At 49.0% G+C, this 19,302-nt stretch overlaps 3 protein-coding genes across 4 annotated transcripts in view; 2 read left to right on the top strand and 1 right to left on the bottom strand.

The window, feature by feature from the left end:
• Positions 1-19,302, top strand: part of DNAJA3 (DnaJ heat shock protein family (Hsp40) member A3) — a 161,799-nt gene that overhangs the window by 18,253 nt on the left and 124,244 nt on the right. The gene's annotated exons all lie outside the window — the stretch shown is intronic.
• CORO7 (coronin 7) overlaps positions 1-19,302 on the bottom strand; it is a 126,878-nt gene that overhangs the window by 40,546 nt on the left and 67,030 nt on the right. The gene's annotated exons all lie outside the window — the stretch shown is intronic.
• The window catches only part of VASN (vasorin), a 15,848-nt gene continuing 4,394 nt past the window's right edge, over positions 7,849-19,302 (top strand). The window contains exon 1 of the mRNA XM_069106462.1: positions 7,849-8,046. The gene's annotated coding sequence lies outside the window, so the exon portion shown is untranslated. The remainder of the gene's footprint in view (positions 8,047-19,302) is intronic.

The following is a 19,302-nucleotide window of genomic DNA, read 5'->3' as shown; positions in this document are numbered from 1 at the left end:
AAGAAGAAAAATATAATGAAGAAATGTTTAATAATAAAATAAATAAAAATAAAACACAAAAAAAGGAACTATGGTCGTGAAAGAGGATTCAGAACTATAGTTTGAGGGGTTGGTGGAGTCAAATGAAGGGGTTTTGTTTTGTTTTGTTTTTGATTTTTGGAGGGAGAAGGCAGGGCAATCAGGGTTAAGTGACTTGCCCAAGGTCACACGGCTAATACATGTGATCAAGTGTCTGAGGCTGGATTTGAACTCAGGTCCTCCCGACTCCAGGGCCTGTGCTCTATTCACTCTGCCACCTAACCGCCCCTGCAGGTATTTTTTAATGATGAGAGAGACCAGGGTATGGTTTTACGAAGCAGAAAAGGAACCAGTGGATAAATAAAAATTGAAAAATAGAAAGGGGTGAAGGGCAGTTTCTTCTTTTTCTCCCCCCCCAAACCTTAAAAAAATCTATTTATTTATTTGAAGGGCAATTTCCTGGAGATAGCAGGGCAAAAAATCAATGGCTTAAGTAGAAAGGGTTAGTATTGGCAAGAAGGGTCACTTTATCCTCTGAGACTTGAACAAATGAAAAAAGGGTGGGGAATGATGCTGGGGTGATTTGTGAATATGGAATCAGAGTGGAGAGGAAGTTCTTGACAGATGGGCTCGTTTTTTTTTTTCTAGTGAAGTATAAGACTGAGAGGGAGGGGGTAGCAGTGGTGGTAGTGTAGGTGATTTGAGAGAACAGAAGAGAGGGTCTGTAACAGCCACTGTGTGTAGGGCGATATGGAATTGATCAGGAAAGTATAAAAGGAACAGCATGTAGCAGGGATGAACAGCTGAGATCGGAGAACATATATATGTAGTGGAAATAGTCAGCATTTTTTTCTTTTGAGTTTTCATAATTTTTTAATTGCTTGTAACATTTTATACAAGGAGCTAAATGGCTCAATGGATAGAGCTCTGAGCTTGGAGTCAGGAAGATGTAAATTCAAATCAGCCTCAGACATTTACTAGCTGTGTGACCCTGTGTAAGTCACTTAACCTTTTTTGCCTTAATCCACTGGAGAAGAAAATGTCAAATCACTCCATATCTTTGCCAAGAAAACCCCATGGACCATACTGTCCATGGGATCGCAAAGAGTCAGGACTGAACAACAACATTTTATATGTGTGTGTATGTAATTTAGGGGGGTAAACTGAAGAAATACAGACAAAGAAATATGGACAAAAAATGAAAAACAAAACTTGAATGCTTGAATACAACTTGGAGGTAGAAATTTAGAAATCTTTTATTACTTTTTTTTCCTTAAATAACATACCAGTTTCTGTTTAGCAATACTAAAGTATAATTTGGTGCCAATAGTTATGGCTATTTTGTTGGCATACAAGTTATATTTTTCTTTCTTATGCAATAAACTTAATATTGTACATGCATAAAGGAAAATTAAACATGTAACTTATAAAGTTATATTTAATTGTAATTACTTTTTGTATTATTTTCACACAGTGAATGGCAAAGTTGATTTGAGGGTATGGTTTGTATTGCTTGCCCCTGGTGTTGAAATTCTTGAGTTAAGCCTTTGGGAGAATCCACACTGATGAGATCACAGATTCTTCAAAGTATAAAATATTTTTACTGCTTACCTTACAAGGGATTTTTGTGAAGATCAAATGGGATGTATCAGAAGCAGTATGTCAACCTTAAGTGCTCTATAAATGTGAACTCCTGCCACTATTACAGCTCCCTGAACCCTCATGGCCTTTGTGTTTCTGTTAACTCTCTCCATATGCCTCACCTCTCGCCCATCAGCACTACACTAAGCTTCCTGAGAGTAAGCGCCTTCAGCACCCCTTGTATGGACCTTTGCCTTCCCTTTGATGTCTTACATATATTGGGTGCCTGACAAACATTTTCCAAACTGAATATGAAACATACACCCGCACAGAGGACAGGTGTTTACGTACTTGTGCACTTGTTCCCATGTGTAAATCTGAACACAAGAGCTCATCACCTCAGCCCCAATGATGCACAAGTCAGGAGGATAATGAAGAAGGTAACTGGTATCTGTACAGCACCTACTATGTGCCAGGCACCGTGCTTAGTGCTTTGCGATGTTGTCTCATTTGATAGGGAAACAATGGGGGAGATTCCTAGAAAAAGCAGAGTGGTGCAGGAGCACTGGACTTTGGCACTGACCTGAACTCCAGTGCTGATCTGCTGATCTCTCCTTATAAGCTGTGTGACTGTGGACAAGTCACTTTACCTCTGAGTCTTGTCAGAAAATAGGGAAAGCAATACCAGTAAGAGCCATATCATGGGACTGTTGTGAAGAAAGTACACAAGAAACCTTAAGGTGCTACAGAAATAGGAGCTGTTGATATTTTTGTTACCAGATACAGAATAAGTCACCCAGTGGCTGAAGGCTACAAAATGCTAAACCTGGGCATCTGGGTACCTGGCTGATGGCTAGGGGAGCTCCTCTGCTGTCCCTTCCTTTGCCCCATGCCACAGGAGGCTCCATCTGTCTCTTGCCTGCAGGCTGCTGCTGCTGACCAATCTTCCCTGTCCTATTCCCCAGCTGGCTGCAGCCTCTGGCCCAACTCGTCCCCCCGACCAGGAACACCCACGCTCCATGGCAAACCAAGCTCAAGTCAGCCCGTGGGAGGGTGGGGTGAAGCAAAGCTGGAGAGTGGGCCAAGGATCTGGGTGTGGCCTGGCCTCAATCTCTCTGGAAGCCTCCCTGAGTTCATCTGGCATGTTCACTGTGAGTAACCCGGCCCCATAATTACATCTACCCTGTCAGTGTTCGTGCTGAAGCTGGCTGCTCTTCATTTCCTGTCCTAAATTACTGATCTTGGAGGCTAGGAAGGAGTTAAGTAGCAGCTATGGGGCCAGTGGGGGTGGTGGTGGGGTTGAAGGGAGTCTTTCTGTGAACAGCGAGCAATCAAAGATCAAAGATACATGGGCACACAGTCACACACAGTGAGTTGTACATTACGAATGTGTAGCCAATCACATTATGCAGTAACATCAGACACATGCGAGTACCAAGTTATAACACACAGTGTCAATCATTCATGCACCTACACAGTTATACACATGCAGGCACATACACACAAATGTGGTCCACAGTTATGGACAGAATCACACAAAGTCACACACACATATGACCACATGTGACTTACACACAGGTTCTTACGTGGTCACAGGAAGAAAATCATATTATATTCAGTTAAACATAAATGCAGTTACAAAGATGTATACAGCCTCGAGACACAGGCTCCTGGCCACCCACAGCCAGAAACTGCTGGTGGTACTGATTCCTCTCATAACAAGGTGAAGTCCAGTAGCTTTTCCTACATATCCTACCCCCCACCCCAAACAGCTTGAGCTTCACAGACCTTCACCACAGGGAGCTCTGGGCCTGATCTTGGCTGGCAGTAGCCAAGTGGGAGTTGGGACAGGATTACTGGTAGTATGGTGATCAGAGCAGTAAGCAGGCTAATGTCACTAGGCCTTTGCCCAAAGGCGGCAAGTTCAGAGGGCATGGAGAGTGCCACTCCTAGTGTGTGCTTCGTCCTTCTTCAGTAGCCTTAAAGCTTTATAGTCCCAAGTGCAAAAATCTAAAAGTGATGACCCTGGTGGGTAATATCATGATTGTGGCCCTTATTAGGCTAGGACTCTGTCCATCAATCCCTCACCCCTTGGTGCTATACCCAATGTCATCCAAGAATCAAATACACAATATCACACTTACATGTAGGACATACATACTCACTATACCTCCCCCACAGCCAGTGAGCTGGAAAGAGCTGTATCTAACTCTTCTTATCTTCTTGCTGAAGAAGAAACAATTGATCTGGGAGCAGAGACCTAGCCAGGGACCCCGGAAGACCTCCGGAAGAGGGTTCTGGCCTCCTGTTCCCGATATTCCTGGAGAAGTCCTTGGACAGGCTTCAGGAGTTTTAGACGGGTTATCCCGGAATCATTTTTTTCCCCCAACATGGAGCACACACTTAGAAGTGTTAGGTGATATCCAACTTCTCCCTTCTCCAGCCAATCCTCCCCACAGCTGCTGAAGTGATATTCCTGAAACACAGGTCTAATCCTCAGTGGCTCCCTATTGTCTCTAGAATTAAATGCAGACTTCTGTCTGGCATGTAAAACTCTTCTGAAAATCTAACCCCAACCCAACCTTTTCAGGTTTATTATACAGGGTGTCCCCAAAATTTTAGTGCCATCTTAAGCTAATATAGCTTAAAATAGCATTCAGAGTTTTTGCATACCCTGTATATTATTCCTCTTCCTGTGCCTCTATGGTCTAGTCCAGGGCTTCCTAACCTTTTCCCACTCGAGACCCTTTCAGGGCTTTTCAAACTGTGGGCAGAGTCTCTAGCCACACTGGCCTTCTTGGGGTTCCTCACTCATGACACTCCATCTTCTAGGCTTCTAACAGGCTGTCCTTCATGCCTGGAATACACTCGTTCTTCACTTCTGCTGTGTCATCTTCTAGGAGAAGCCTTTTTTGATGCCCCCAGATGCTAGTAGGTGTTTAATAAATGTCCATTGATGAGTGCTCTCCACACTAGAACTAACTGAATCTTAAACTGGGTCAGGATGGAGAGCAGGGGGAGAAATCTCATGCCTCATTTCAGCAGGGAATGAAATGGGGGTGGAGGCTATCTTTACCAGGTTCCAAGGAGGCAGAGGGCAGGGTTCAGTAAATCTATTTTGACTGAGCTGGACAGGGGAGTTGAAGAGAGCTAACACTTCCCTAAAGCTTGGAAATGTGTACCTGTGGGACATTTTGATTGACTGGGGGAGGATCAAAGAAGGCAGTGTAGAGTCTTTGGACCACTGATGGAACTCAACCACCAGAACTCTTCTGAATCAGTCATCTCCTAAGCCTGCGGAGCTTAAAGAGTCCTGGGCACACATTCCAGCAACCAACAAGAGGAGGGCCACAGCTCTCATTGGGTCAGCTGCCCAACCAGTCTGGCACCTGTTCCAGCACACTGACTCAGGCACTGGGGGGCAAGAGGGCAGGAAGTTGTGAAGGGCAAGGCCTTCTTCTCAAACTTGTCAGGCCAGTCCTATTTCCCCATCCCCCCACATAGACATGAGTGCTCAGGCAGTTACACCAAAAGGCAGTATCTCCACCCAGGTTCTAGCACGGGCCTGGAAATGAGGCCATGGAATCTGGCCTCAAGGGTTGAGTCAACAAGTTGTAGCATCAGGCCTTGGCCCTCCAGGCCTGGCAGAGGGAGGCAAGTGCCAACCTTTAAGAATTCCAGACTCTGCATCTTAGAGCTCAGACTACTGATCCCAGTATCTAGAGCTCAGAGCCCCACCTGCAGGGCAGAACAACTGTGAATTTCCAGGCCTCACCTGTCCAAGGAGGGTCTGTGGAGTCACAGTTCTTTCTCTGTGTACTATATGCCTGCTCTGCTTAAATCAATGTAAGGGTTGGTGGGAGTAAAGGCAGGCAATTCAGCTTCACCCTCCCTAAAGTCCTAGTGACAGTGTGTGGTGGCATTCAAGGCTCATCAAACCCATCTTATCAAGATTCAAATCCCAGATCTGTTAGTTGCAGCCTTGCTTCCAATGCCACCTGACCCTCTATTTCCACAGTGCTCCCCCAGAACATTAGAGCTGGAAGGACCCTAATCCACCCCCTTCATTTGAAAGGAAGAAAGTGAAGAAGAGAAAGAGACAGCTTCCTAATCTGTAAAATGAGGTGACTGAGTTAGATGAACTTTAAGGTTTTTAGTTGTAAATACTATTACCTTCTCTCCCTGGTTTCATAAGCCTCTCCTGCCCACTGTTCCAGCCCCCACAGTTAAAACCAGCACTTTTAAGATGCCACTTGAAGGCTCAGGCTATGTCCGGTGCAATGTTGCCCTGTCAGAAGACTGCCACATAGTATTTATGAAGTGCTTTTGTGGTTTACAAAGTTCTGTCTTCCTAACAGCTTCATGAGATAGTTGGGCAATTCCAGCCAGAAAAGTTAAGTGATTTACCCAAGGTCATGTAGTTAATGAGTGTCAGAGCCAGAAATCAAAGCCGTGTCTTCCCAGTCCAAGTCCAGGGCTCCTGATACCATGCATCATGCTGACTCTTACTCTATGACTGGCCAAGTAATTTATTCCATTCCCTAGATACCTAAGAGAGGTGGCAGGATGAAAATCCCACTAAATCATACTTGTGAAAGCAAGAGGCTAGAAGAAAAGTGAAGCTGGGCTAGTGGAGGTGGAGGGGAGATTTGAGGGACCATGGAGAAAGGGGCCCTGGATCAAAGAACTGGAACAAAGCACTAAGGGCCCTGAGGGGGAAAATGGAGGAATAAGTAGGGTCTGTGGAGAAGAGCCTACATTAAGTAGGTCTGACAGGTTATGCTAAATAACTGCCCTAGGATTATTGTTATTTTTACTACTAACTTATGTAATGCCTTACCATTTATAAAGCATCTTTCTTACAATAACACTGTGAGGTAGGTGGTATTATTGCCCTCCTTCTTCTTCAGATGAAGAAACTGAAGCCCCCTAAATAAAACAGCTTCCCCAATGTCACATAGCTGTCAGAACTAGAACTGGAATCGGAACCCAGTCTGATTCTTAATCCACAACTTCTTTGACTACACCATACTGTCTCTATTATGTGCAGACTGCCTATCTGGGACCAATTTTAAATCTCCCAAGTGTTTGCTGACCTGCATTCCAGTCCCTCTGGGGGAAGTAAGAGGAAAGATGGGGGAAAAGCACTGGTCCAAGAAAAACCCCTTAGACATGTCTGCAGAGAAAGGTGAAAGGTAAGATTTCTTGGAAGAAGTCTTACCAGTGACATCTCTTTTCAAGGTGTGTATATAATAAGGAATGGGGAAATTCTGGTTCTTAAGACCCCAGTTCTGTTTTGCTTCCAGGTTTCCTTGGTGGTTTCCAAACTAACTCTACTTCCCAGGACTAGGAGTGATTCAAAGCCCCAGGGAGGAGACAGAAAGGAAGACGGCAGAAATGATACATTTTCTTGGAATCCTTGGGGCTGGGAATTTCTGGACTGATCTGGGCCCCCTGGGGGCTCTAATAGATGGATGTTCCAGAAGCTCCATCCTATAATGGGCCTTCCAGTAGGATCCCTAACACCCCCTTGAATATGGTAGACTGAACTCTTTCCCTGCATCTCATCAGCTTCTAATTCCAAATTTACCACTAAATCCTATGCAAATCACTTTGCCACTTGGCAGAGTTTCCCCATCTGTAAAACAGGAGGAAACAATCATAAGCCCACTGAAACCACGGAGTTCCACAAGATGGTGAGGGTAACCTAGTTCAAGTTTTTCATTTGAAAGATGAGTAAACTGAGGCCCAGAGAGAGGGACTGCCTTGCTAAATAAGAATCATGGGGAATCGGTGGGAGGACAAGGCGCGGAATGCTCTGCTCTGATTTACCTCACCAGGCCGGTAGAAGGAGAAAACCACAGAACATGTGGAAGCATTTTAGGGGAAAAAAGTCGAATGCTTTCCTGAATGCAGGCGACCACTACCATTAGCATCGTGCCTCCCCTCCCCTAGTTCTCTCTGAGCCAAGCAGGGCAAAGAAAGATGCCTGCTTCCCTCTGGTCCAAAGAGCCCGGGGCAGGCAGGCCTACACAGGAGAAACCCGGGAGGAAGGAGGAAAGGCAGTCGGGTCTGCCTGCGCCCTCCCCCAACCCCCAGGTACCGCGATCGGCCCTCCGTCCACACCGATGAAAAGGGCATTTCTTCCCTCCCCACCTCCCTCCTTCCCCTCGGCCAATGGGGAGCCTGTCCAGAGCCGCGGCTCCACCCTCTCCATTCTTAAGGCCTCAATCAGCCCCTTCCAGCGCCCACAGAGCCCGAGTCAGGGGGCGGGGAGACGGAAGAGACGGCTCCGGAGCCCCAGCTTCTCAGCTCCGGAGCCCCGCTCCCTGGCCCGTGGCGGGGATGGACTGACGCGCCGCCCGCCCGCCCGCGATCCTCCGGCCTGAGCCCCGAAGCGCTGCAGCCAGAAGAGCCCCCCGATCCTGCCTTCGGCCGCCTGCGCCGGTGAGTGCGAGCCCCGCAGAGGGGCCGGGGCTGCCCGGGGTGCTCCACGTCGGGCCCCTCTCCCGCCCGGCTTCGGAGTCAGCCTGGGGCGGCCGGGGAGGGGAGGGGAGCGGAAAATCTTGCTGACACAGCCCGCGGACTGGGCAGACTCCAAGAAACTGGAGATTTATCCAGAAACAGGAAAAATTACGCAGGCGCGCGCGCACCCCCCCAACACACACACACACACACACACACACACACACACACACACACAACAAACTTAGAGGGATTATGCAATGCAAAACCGTATTTTTACACACACCTGGACTTCACCTTAGACAGCACACTCTCTCCCCGGACTCAATCGTCATAAAAGTCTTTCCTTCTAGACTTCCTCACTGCTTTAGAAACTTAATAGTTCCTCACAGGTCACCGACCGACGCACCACTCCTGAGCTCCTGTCTGTCCCAAGGCTGTGCATGTGTGTACTGTGTCTATACTGCACACAAGTAGGCAGACAAAATAAACACCACCACCCCGCTCCCTCCCACCAACTGTTCCTGTAGGCTTCCACCAGTTTTATGAATTACAACCTATTGAGATGGCCAGGAAGACTTTACTCCCCCTGTCTAGGTTCCCTATATACGTGGTGGGGGTGGAGGGTACTCCTCTTTCTTGGGAGTTTGGGCCTGACCAACTGCTGTAAATGTAGCTGATCTGAGGGCAGTGCCTTTTTAAATTCAGCTCTCCAGGTCAGACTGATATCCAGAGAGTAGCTACTCTCATCCTCAGCCCCCAGTCCCCATCTCAGCAGTGTGGGGCTTGGTCTGGAGATGTCCTCGGCCTTAGCTAAGGCACTCCTTTCGGCAGCTCTGTCTCCTCCCCTGGGGCCCACTGAAAGGCCTTAGAGCTTGTAAATCTGTATTGGTACTGGGGAGTGGTCAGAAAACAGGGCCACTGAGGGACTGTTCCACCCCACCCCTTCCACTTCTGCAAAGGAAGAGCCCCAGGGGTCTCTGAGAAGTGTAATAATTCCAGGTTTCAAACTTAATGATCCAGTGTACAATCTCCTTATCGCTTGTCCCCATCAGAGCCACCACCGAAACCCTGATAAGATCCAACTGCCTGGGCCACTGTTGAATGGTCCCAACAGGGAAGCAGCAGCATTCCCAAACCAAGCCTATATACCTTTCTCCCTAATTATTCATGTTACAATTCTGGGAGTCACTCAGCTCTCTACAGCACTAGGGTTTCTAGGTTCTTTGGTTTCTGCCCAGCAGTTCCAACAGGATGAGGCATTAATATTCCTGTTGCCTTTCTTGGGGTCCAGAACTGGGGCAATGAAGAACCTGCCCTGATGCTCAGAGATTGGATGGTATCTCGAAGACAGCACTGTACTAAAATCTGTGATTCCAGGGTTCTAGTTTTCAGTTCAGCTTGGTGACCTTAGGTGAGTCACTCCACCCTTACGAAACTCAATTTTCTCTTCTGCAAAAATGGAGGGCGGGGGGGGGGTAGGGCTCTGTGATCTTTTAGGTATTTTTCTGGCTTTAACATTCTCTGTTCTATGAGGTACTGGCTCCTTCTTCAGCCTATACAATTGAGCTGGGGATGAGGATGAGGAGGAAGTCCTTGTGAGAATAGACACAAGAAATGCTCCTCCCTGAACACTCAGTGCCCATTGGAGGAGCACCATTACAAAAGGCAAGAAGTAATGAGTGGCCTGCATTGGTCCCCTCGGGCTCAGGAGTCCTGTTTAAAGGAGGTGGGGTGGGGGCTGATGCTATGCTAAGAGATGAGATGTTTGCAGGGTCCAGTAGGGCTGGCTGGGGGAGGGGAAAATTGTAGCAGAGGTACTGGTTGGCCAGGGACAGGGAAGCAGCCCCCATTCTCCTGCCTTGTTTATTTTCTTCTCCCTTTGTCGAGTTAGACCCTGGAGATTCTGTAAACAGAGTGTCAGAGGCAGGAAGAGGGTTCTGTTAATAAGCAGCCCGGCTGGACTCCCTCCAGAGTATTATCTGGCTTGGAGGGCCTGGGAAGGAGGGAGGGAAGGAAAGAGGGATGTGGGTGCACGTACGTGCCAGGCTGTGAGCATGGGGGCCTGGAACGTGTGGGGCTAGGGAGCTGAAGCACTGGCCAGACAGGGTAATTTGGAAGTGCCTGCTGCCCTTGGTCCATCACCTGAGTACAACCTAGTATAAAAGCTTGTGGGGCTTGGAGTGGAAACAGTGGTGGCAGAGAGGAAACCCTTACCTGGAGGGTGAGCCAGAGCTAGAAGTGTGCAGGTAGGGAAGAAAGGTTCTAGAATATTTTCCATGTGGCCCCTGAAGGAGGAGGTATACAATGGATGAGAGGATTTCTTACTGAAAGAAACCTCAGAGGTCATCCAGTTTAACTCCCTAATTTTACAGATGAAGAAACTGAGGTCCAAAAAAGCCATTTCGGTGAAGTTGTGAAGGTGGTAGGAGGTACGAACCCCTGCTGATCCTTGAAGCAAAATCCCTAACCTAAGGAGTACGTATGTGGAGGGCTCAGGGGGCTTCGGGCCAAGGCCACACTGAGCCTCAGGGTTCGAAGGACAAGTCTCCTATCAATCTTTGTCAGAGTACCCTGTCCAGGTTCCATCCGCACTAAGAGATCATGCTTCCTTCTTGCCAGAGAGCCTGGCTCTTGAGCTCCATCAAAGGGAGGCAGTGTGGGGCAGTGGAAGGAGCTGGAGATCTAGAATCAAAGGACGTGGAGTTGAATCCCAGCTCTGCCATTGCATGACAATGGACAAGTCCCCGAACTTCCCTGGACCTCAGTTTTCTCATTTGTAAGATGCAGTGGGAGGGGTTGGAGTAAAGGGCCGTTAAGTCTTTGGACTCTAAATCTCAGACCTCGGAATCCAATGCTGCGAGCGAGAGAAGCACCCCCAGAATCTCAAGAGCTGGAGGGACTTCGAGAGGAAGAAACCCTCTACAATATCCCAGACAAGTGGTCATCCACCCTTTGCTTGAAGACCTCGAGTAATGGGGAACTCACAACTTTACAAGACAGCCCATTCTATTTTTTTTGATAGGCGTAAACACTGGTTCTCTTTATGATAAATCAAGACCAGTCTTGTTATTGGTAACATGCAGCCGCCTAATTATGACCACCATATGACTATAGTTGTTATTCACTCTCCCATCTCTAGGTTCACGGCTGTGTCCAATTAGGCTCCTTAGAGAAATTTACCTGACCCCAGCAATGGCAAGGAACAGGGATCTAAAGTGCTTCAGGATCATTTTACTCTAGGGAAAGGTTTCTGCTTTTGGAGAGGAATGGGTGAGAAGGCAGTCATAAGGAAAAGTGTGAGGCCCCGGGGGAGGTCGTGCCCCTTTCCTTGAGCCCAAAAGTCAAGGGGAGACGAGCTTCCAGGAGCCAGGAGGGAAATAGTACCCCTGTGCTGTGAAGAGAAGAGTGCAATGAGGATGCCTAGGGGAGAGAGGTTCTCTGTCACATCTTTCTTGGGCACTGAGACTTGCCTAGACAATGGGAAGACAAGGTAGTTTTATTCCCTTAGTCATTCTGTGACCAGTCAATTCTTGGACTAGCCTCTACCTGGCACCCCCCTTTTAAGTGTGCCATCCATGCCTCCCCTTAAGCTCTGCTGGGCTGCCCTCAGGAAGCCCTCACCCTGTACCCTGGGATCATAGCTCCTGCCTCTAAGGGTTGGGGAGCCAGAGGGGTGGTGCTGCCAAGAAAACCCGCTCCCCTCATCACATAGGAATTCGAATGAGTTTCTGCAGAAAGGGGGCGGCTGTTTGTGTTCGTGTGTCTGGAGGAGGGAGCGTGGCCTAGTGGGTGTGCTTCGGCGCGTGGGCCTGTGTCTGGGGTGCACGTGACTGTTCAAGAGTGCATCTGTGGGGGGAGTGTATGTTGGGGGAGGCTTAGGGAAAAAGCAGAGGGAGGAGCTCCAAAGCTCAGCCCTCCTTTTTTATCAGCTTCCACATTCCTGAGACAGCCGGATTGCTTTTCCTCTAAGCAGGCCTGGCCAGGGAGTTTTCCTCATTCCAGGCACCTGGGGTGGGCAAGAGGGCCTGTGGCAGCTCCTCTGGCTGCAGGAACCCCAGTCTGAGAGGGGGAACTCTGGAGAGGGGGCTGGAGAGAATCAAGAGTCAACATTGGGTGCTGGCCCAGGTGGTGGTGAGGACCTCCTGGCAGACCTTTCCCAAGGGAATGCAATAAGCTAGAAGCATTCCTTTGAGGCTGCCCTAGAGATTTAATTAAACAGAAGGGCCTAGTTCCGGAGGAGAGAGGGGATAGATAGACAGTGGGGCAGCTACTGACCTCCTCCTCCTCCATAAATAAGTTCTGCTCCGATATTGGAACAGAATGGGACATGTTTGCTGCTTAAAAAAAGGAGGGGCTAGGGAATGGCTACAGCTGGGGGTCAGAAAGGAGAGAGACAGTTCAGAGGAAGGGCTGGTTCTAAGGCAGTGATCTGGTGCCGTTTCCTTGTGTGGACTTGGTGGATTCTTTTATGTCCCCCTGCTCTTAAGATGTGAGATGAGCTGTAGGGCCAGGGAGACTATAGTGTGTATATGTGGTGGCTGGGAGGAAGGGAAGCAATATGACTTAACCACCTGAAGGACCAAAAGAATCCCAAACCACAGACAGACTCTCTGATAGGTAATTGTGAGACTAGAGACCTGCCCACGGGGGAGTAGCAGTTGTCTGGGGCCCTGGCATACCCGCAATTTATGCCCCTCCACCCACCAAATCCCAGAGCTGCTTTTGACCTAAGATTCAGAGAGAGATGTCTTTTTTCAACCATCTTCCGGCTCAAGTGCATGTCCACCCTTCATGAGTCAGGTCTGTTGTGGTGCCAACTCAGGGTTAATTGCAGGTCTTGGACTGGCTAGGCTGGAGGGGGAGCAGACGCACCCCCAGCCTCGCCCTCCCAAAAGGTGCTTAACCACTGGGTTGGGGAAGGTCAGTGACTCCCCGCCACCTCTCACTCTAGTTGATTAAGGGGGAGGGCACACAGGAAAAGCTGGGGACAATTCGGAATGTCATTCTTCTGCCAAGAACAAGGTCAGCCTCGGACAGGGCATTCCAAAACCTATTAAAAAGGTCATCTGAATTATCTGTTGCTTTGTAGTCTCTTTACTTCAGCCCTCTCCCATCTCCCAGCCCATCTGTGTGGATAACAGAGCTTGCCTAGACCCTGTAGAATCTATGAGGGACACCTGCAGTCACCTCCCCAAACAGAGGGATCAAGATGCCAAGATTCAGGCCGTCAGCCAGCCTAGGGCATCCTGCCCTTGGGTGCCCTCCTGGGGATAGTGATTAGCCTTAGTCACCCGGCCGACAGGTTTGGTGGCTGTCAAGTCACTAAACTCCTTGGTATGCACTTCTGGGCAAGGCTGGTGCCTCTGCCCTATGTGGCAGGACAAACTGCAGGTGGGGTGGCAGTGACAACACAGGCCACTGGTATTTCTCCTCTGACTCCTTAGGAGAGGTCAGAGTCCCCTGTGAGATTGAGGGGGATGGTGTCTGGCAGTAGGATGACTGCATCACTTTAGTCCAGTCTGCCTATGGACCTCCACAGAAGCTATATTTCTAGCCTTCAGGCAGTTTTGGAGATCCCAAGGGATGATACTCACAAGTGTGGACATCAATCTAGGTGGGGTACAAGCAGATGCTTTAGAGAGAGTCAAAATCGTCTGTGTTTTCCCTTGGCCTTGGGGGCAGAGAGAAAGCCCAGTAACTCATGAGTTTAATTGTAAGCCAGGCTCTTGGAGACCTTGGGACATTGTAGCTCTTGAGGCCAGCCCTAGCTCTTCAGAACAGCAGCCAGGACCCAGTCCTTCTATCTTCTCCTTCCTACCCACACTGGGTAGAGGGTGACCCATCATGGGGCTGGAAATAGGTGTGGTGCTGTCTCAGCCCAGGATGGAGACATGTCAGCAAAAACTTGAATCCGGGTGTCCTGGCTCCCTACCTGGGCCCTGAGGTGGAATGGGAGGGGTCTAGAGGTTCAATGGGGACAAAGCCCCCTGCCAATCTTGGCCTAGGGTATTTGGACAAGCCAAGCTGAACAGAGCAAGTAATCACTGCTGTGAGCCAGTCCACAGAAATAGGGGATGGGGTGGAAAGTGGTCAGTTGACGGTCATGGGAGAGGAGAGGAGATGCTTTATCAGATAGCCTTGTCTAGCCTCTCAAATAGGCTTATTTCTCTAGAAGGAATGAGGTTTTCTTGGAGCAGAATTCTGGGGGTGAACATAACTTGGCCATCCTAATTCCTACATCTTTGGTCGCAGCTTTTTCTTTTCTTAAGCCATGTTCTCTATCTTCTTTGACCCCCTGTAAAGGAGAAGAGGCAAGGGAAGAAGAGGCTACAGCAGAGGGGGTCTCTGTGTATGTAGTACAAAGGGTATGTGTGTGTGTGTGTGTGTGGGGGGAAATTGAGGAAGGACAGGGTGTATGCAAAACAGGAAGAGTGTGAATTACAGGGATTGATGTCTCTTGTAAGGGGTGTGTGGTTAAGGGAGGAGGTGTGTGTGTGAGGCAAAGGGTGGATCTCCTATGTGTGTGTGGGGTGAGCCAGAGGACAGGGATGTGGGTGCCAATGTCTTTGGGTTTGTGTCTGCTATGGGGGTCAGTGTGTATACATTGGGGTTAGGGTGCACTAAAGGTTCCCAAGAAGAGATGAGGCATTTCCTTGGTGTTATTCATTCCCTCCCATGGGCCCTGAGGTCATGGGTTGGAATAGCCTGTCTAAAGGACAGCTCAGCCCCCACTCCACCCCCTCATCAGTTCCCCCCATCTTGAATCATCTCCTGGAGGGCCTCCTCTCTCACCCGAACTCCACCTCATGTTGGAGAGGGGACCCACCCAGCATGAGGGTCCATTCAGAGCAACTGATGCCTTGGGCCATGTCCCCTGACCCAGCTGGCTCCAGACAGCCCTGCAAGAAGTGAGCACAACGAAGCCCTTGATACCCCTGAGCTATGTGTCTTGGGGTTTGGAGGCCCAGGTACACGTGGGGATTCTGGAGGGGGGAAGGGTGCAGCACCTCCCTCAATTCTGAGCCCAGGACCATGATGCTGTGCGCATTCAACCTACCCTACCGCTCTCTGTACCCTCGGAACTCAGCGCCCTGGCTCCTTCTGGGTTCCAGATCTAGGCTGAGTTTCTGGGAGCTTGATTTTCATGAGAAGACAAACCCAGCTCTTTGAAGCAGGGCTGGGGGGATGGGGAGGAGAGCAGAGGTAAAAATCAGGCTAAATCAGGACTCAGTTGGGTCCCCACAGCAACCATCTCCGAAGCCTCTGCCTTCCCCATCCCCTCCCCCCCTTTCTAGGAGAGAGCCAGAGTCTGTCATTCCCCCCAACTCCCCCTAAACTGGCCCCAGGTTAGAGTATCCGATATCAAAGCGCCAGACTCCTAGGTTCTGTCTGAGCAGTTATGAACCCAGCCAGAGGCAAACGGACTGCTCATAGCCTAAGCGTGCGCACGCGCACCAAGTGCGTGCACACGCAGGATACCATGCACCGGACCCACACAAAGCACAGTAACACCACACAGCTGTATAGCACTTTTAAAAGTCCACATCAAAACTGCAAGATCACCTCTCATTTGACCTGCAGGACACTCCCATATGGAAACCAAGGCAGAGATTATTATTGCCATCTGAGAGAAAAGACTGGTCTGGTGAGTCCTGAATTGCTCTGACCAAGAAAACATGGTGTCAGAGGCAGGATTTGAACCCAGGCCTCCCAAGGCCTTCATACTTTTCTCTGTTCCCCATGACCTAGCCATATAGAGGTCATCTACCTCTCTATTACCTGCTTGCCATCAATGAGAAGAACCTCTCACAAATGTCAGGAGGACCAAGGAGAGAGCCCTGAGCCTGGCAGACTTGGAAGTGATGCATTTGTTTTTCAGTGTGAGGTAGAAGAGTTCGTGTCTTAGTGAGGTGCAAGCCCTAATTCTATCAATTCCTGGCTGTGTCAACTTTAACCAATGCAGCCGATATCTCAGTTCCTTCATCCATAAAATGGGGAAAAGAATATCCCCCTGTTTCAAGCATCAAATGAATTTTGCATGTAAAGAATCCTTTATTCTATAAAGACCTATATAACTGTCAATTCTAATTAGTTAGCAGCAGGTAGGCAATAACAGGAGTCTCCGGGTGGGGACTGCAGAAGCAGGGAATTAACCCCAGCTGCTCCTCCCAAGGTGGGCCCTGGGGGACCCAGCAGGGGAATTGAGCTGATTGCTGACTGTGCTGATCCTCCTTTGCAGCTATGGCCAGACAGGGTTTCACGTGGCTTTCAACTACAATCTTGCACACTCCAACCTTGTAATCATTTTTCAAAACCCCAGGGCTAGCTAGCTTCCTCCTTTCATCCCGATGTAGAACTCTGGTAGAGTGGCTTTGGAGTGAAGACTAGGGTTCGAATTTCTGATTCTGATGCTTAGCAGCTGTGTAACCTTGATTCCGTTACCAAAACTTTCTGAGTCTGATTCTTCATCTAGAAAATGGGGAGGGTAATATTTGCCTCATCTACTTTAGAGGTTTATGAAGACAAAATGAGATAATGTATGGAAAATGCAATGTACACTATAAAGCATTAAATAAGTATCAGTTATTCCTAATGCCCTTTGGGGCTGATGGGGGACTTCCAACCAAAGAAGAGAAAAACAGCTTCTTGGGAAAGCACTGACTTCAGTTTCTCCTTTCTGCTCAGGATATTCCTTGGCTCAGTCCCCTGGCCTCCTCCCACCTCCCCTCCCCACCACCTCCAGCCACACATTCCAAAGCTTATTACCTGTCAGCCAGATGCCCACTCTGGACAAATCCCCGGCTCCCCCTTTAATTATTTTGCTTATTAAAGGGGCTAAAAGACAGATGAACTGAACTAAATCATCAACTCCTGGGTTTTCCTGTTGAGAGGCCCTAACTTACTCCAGACAAAGGCACTTCCTACTCCACCCTCTACCTCTGCAGACCAGGTGTGGGCCACTAAGAGCAGCTTGAGAGTTGAGTGTTTGACAAGATCCACAGAATGGTTTTTTCCTTCCTAAGCTCTAGTTGTGAAGCTGTTAAGATACACGGAGCTCTAACCCAGGGATCCGAGAGGGGCAGGAGATAGGCAGTCAAGGGTGGGGGGCCTGGATGGCTGACATCTGGAGCCCAGGCCACACCCAGTCATCTTCTGACTCAGTGGAGGGAATTGGGGGCGAGGGGAGGAGTAAGGGACTAGAGACAAGTCCAGGAAAGGGGAGAGAAAGAAGAGATGGGTGGTGGTGGTGAGCAGGGTAGATCATCAGACCCAACTAGCTGCCAGGAGACAAGAACAGGGCAAGAAGCCAGAATCAAGTATAGCCCAGCCCTAAGGCACATGGCATCCAGTCACAGAATATTAGATTTAGAAATGGCTTTAAAAATTATGTAATCCTGTTTATAGATGAGCAATCTTTGATCCAAAGGGAAGTGACTTTTCTGAGATGCACCACTGCTGAACCTAGACTAGAGCTCAGGTCTTTTGATTTTCAGGCTAGTGGACTGCTGCCACAAAACACTGCATATGCCCAGGGCATTTGCTTTAGCTGACTAAAGACTTGCAGGCAAGACTGAGGGGATGGGGGGAAGCAGCAAAAGCCCCCCAGTGGGCGAAATGACCTGTTGCATCCCTGGGCTGCAGTGGTGCCAAAAGCAAGGGTCTGAAGCAGGAGGAGGGCCAGAAGGGAAAGCTGTACCAGGGTTCCCTCCAGGCCTGACAGGAAGGCTGCTTTTCAGATCTGGATTAAAGATGGCTTGCTTGCCTTTGCCCCAAGCCTGGGCCTGAGCACTGGAGACAGGCACGTTAGCTTCAGGGACTAACTAGCCCTTGCTGGTACAGACAGGAAGACCAAACTACTTCACAGGTTACTGAAAGGGCAGAAAAGAGGCTATGAAGTGGGGGCCAGTCTCCCTGACATCTCTGTTGACACAGGTAGAAGTGAGGGAAAAGCAGTCTTAGCTGAGTTGTCTCTCCCCTATATATAGTGGGTCAAACCTATGAATTCTTTCAAGTCCATTCTGCTCTCTCTCCTCAAAGCCCCCATCCACCTGGAAAGAGGCTGTGCTGTGATGGTAAGGAGAGACTGGATGGCACCTTGGCAGGGAAGGCCACTCTTGACTCTAGTCTCATGATAGCTCACAGGGTGAAGCTCTGTGGGGAATACTTTACAGACAAGACTTAGAAGTTGTGGGACTTAAGGCCGTGTCCTGGGTCAGAGAAACAGAGCTGGAGGCTGAACCATGCAGTCCTAGCCACCTAGTTAGTCTTCTCTTAATGGAGCAGAGAAACATGTGGAGCAAGACCCTCAAAGGAGTCAAGATGGCACAGAGATGGGCAATGGTGGAGAGGGGCTAGTGGACGACAAAAGCATCCCTGCAGTTGTTCCTAATTTAAGTAGGCATCTCTAAGGTCACTTCTTGGGTTTGGGGTGACCTGGGGCAAAGGAGTTGAAGACCTGATGAGTTATTTCTTTTCATAGACTTAGGCAGTCTGACCTGTCCAAGCACATGTATGGGTAAATTGGGCACATTTCAGAGAGGCCAAGACAAGCTATATGTCCAAAAGAAGCTAACATCAAGATGCTGCCTAGTTTCTATACTTTTTTTTTTTTTGCTTTTTGTAAGGCAGTCGGGGTTAAGTGACTTGCCCAAGGTCACATGGCTAGTTTTTGTGTTAAGTGTCTGAGGCTGGATTTGAACTCAGGTCCTCCTGACTCCAGGGCTGGTGCTCTATTCACTGTGCCACCTAGCCCCACTACTGCCTAGTTCCTAAACCTCATGGTCACAGCTCTACCAGTGGGCCTCAGCTCCCTACTTACCATCTGTCCCCCCACTCCTTGCAGTCTCCTGTGTTATTCTGAACATTTGTTCAGGACCCAGAACAGATAGTCAGAATCTGGGGCTGTTTCACCTAATATGGACCTTCCAGACCCTCTCTCTGGTCAGGGAAACCTTTGGGACAAAGGGCTCTTGTCTGTTATCTAGGAAGAAAGGGGAGTGTTCAGAGCTCAGAATAGGAGTGAGCTACCCAGCCAGTGGAGGCAAGGACTTCCCATTTGCAAAGTGTTCAATCTATTCTCTCCTATGCCCCCAAGGTCCCTGGCACGCCCAAAGGCAACACCAGCCTCAGCCCTCACATTTATGTAACGATTTTAGAAGGAGGAGAGCAAAAAAGTGTGGCTGTTGACCTTGGGCCTTTCATAAAGATACATTCTCTGTTCGGGCTGCTTAGGGG

This window comes from Petaurus breviceps, unplaced genomic scaffold (assembly GCF_028583685.1).
Source record: "Petaurus breviceps papuanus isolate PSGF00001 unplaced genomic scaffold, PetGlider_PUasm1.0 138, whole genome shotgun sequence".
Classification (NCBI taxonomy): domain Eukaryota; kingdom Metazoa; phylum Chordata; class Mammalia; order Diprotodontia; family Petauridae; genus Petaurus; species Petaurus breviceps.
The sequence above is the reverse complement of the archived record's forward strand: the minus strand, read 5'-3'. Positions and strand labels throughout refer to the sequence as shown.